Source organism: Rhinoraja longicauda, unplaced genomic scaffold (genome assembly GCF_053455715.1).
Source record: "Rhinoraja longicauda isolate Sanriku21f unplaced genomic scaffold, sRhiLon1.1 Scf000242, whole genome shotgun sequence".
Lineage (NCBI taxonomy): Eukaryota > Metazoa > Chordata > Chondrichthyes > Rajiformes > Arhynchobatidae > Rhinoraja > Rhinoraja longicauda.
In genome coordinates, this window is record NW_027601460.1 from 35,001 (window position 1) to 36,803 (window position 1,803).

A 1,803-nucleotide genomic window follows, 5' to 3' on the forward strand; every position below is an offset into this window, starting at 1 on the left:
TCGATCGGAAACAGAGGGTTTTTCCAAGAGGACACACAGCCTGGGCCAGTCTCGGTGGGGTTCGGTGCCTGCCCGGCACACACTTCGAACTCGGTGCAAAAAATACTCTCACTGTATTACCAATGTCCGTCAATGAGTCCGCCGACTCTCGCCCAGAGTCGCGCTACTTTTACCGATCTTTTTGTGTCCCTTCGGTTTTTCTTCCCTGACATTTTTGCACCTCACCACACAATCTTTTCTAAGTGTCTCTGAAAATCGTGTTCCCGAAAATCTCCGGGCACGCCACCTCCATCTTCGCGCAAAACAAACCGTTTTGAGGTCGGCGGGAGTCGGCCCGGTCGTCCGTCCGGTCGTGTCGCACTGACGCCCGCCGCGGGGCCGCAAACTGCGGGGTCATAGAGACTTCCGGTGGTAAGTCGTTAACCGTGATCGGGACCGCCCGGACAAGAAATGCCATTTTCTGGCCGGCGGGAGACGGGCCGATAGGCCTGGCGGGAAAGGCGCGCCGCGGCCCCGCTGAAGGCCGCACATCGGACCTCCTCGACTTCCGCCGTCAAATCGTTAACCTGCGGCGGGCAAAAAAGAAGCGACGCCAGCTTTCGGACTTAGTGCAATTCTCGAATGTCGCGGCTGACTTGGCGGTACGAGCGTTCGGAAGTCCCGCCGGAATTGCGACGCTTCGAACGGTCGAGGCGGCCAATCTCGACCTCAGCGGCGGCACTGGCGCGATACACGTTTCTGCCGCCAGGGGGGGGGGGGGGGGGGTGGGGGGGGGGCAAGCCAGCCGGCCGGGGGCGCCCGGCGCCGATCCGGCGCTTACTCGACACGCTCGAGCATCCGAACCCGTCTTATCTACGGGACCGCCGTTGCCACTTGAACACCTTTCGCCGAGAGTATCCGGGCACCCCACCTACCCGCCGGAATCACGAACCACGAGGTAGAAGTCAGGAACCAACAGGAGAAGTCGTGAACTAAATGGCGAATTCATGAACCAAACGGAGAGAAGTCATGAACCGAGCGGTTTAGGGTCAGGGTGAGGGTTGTTAGGGTGAGGCCGTTAGGGTGAGGCCGTTGCTTCGAGCGGGAAGATGGGCAGCCCCGCCCCCCCCCCCCCCCCCCCCCCCGTTGGGTGGAAGGAAACCTCTGCTGCGGGCCCGGCAACCATCCCGAACGGACCCGCTGGGTCCAAATGTCTGCCGAGGGCGGTCCTGCTGCGGTCGCGGGTTCGTTGGAAACCTCTCCTGCTGCTGGCATGGCCACCCTCCCCCCCCCCCGCCCGACTGACGACCCTGCGGGCCCGGCGACCCGGTGTCCCGTTGCCGCGCGGGGAGTGATCCTCGGGGCCGTGCCGGGCGGGCCCAGCGACACGAAGAGAGTGGGGGGGGGGGTCGGAGGGAGTGGCACTGGGGAGAGAGGGGTGGGGGAGAGAGTGCCCCCCCCCCCCCCATTAGGGGCGAGTTTATGCAGTCATCAGAGTTTATACCTAACCTCATGATGCTTTATTAGCCGGATAGGCTGTCTGACCTCGCCCCCAGTCCCTACTCCTTCCACTGGATTCTTCTTATACCCTCTTTTTCTTCGTGCCCCCCCCCCCACGCAGGGAGGGTTCCAAGAGGGAGGAGGGAGGGAGGGAGTCCCGGGGCCGTGAGAGAGAGAGAGCCTCATTAGCTGCTAGGTTCACCTCATTAGCTGCTAGCTAACGCGTCAGACCTTTTACATTCTTTAGAGGATTGAAACCTCAGGGCCTTTAACCCCCGTTCACCGTTTACACTCAACGATCCTTCCGAACAAAACCCTTACACA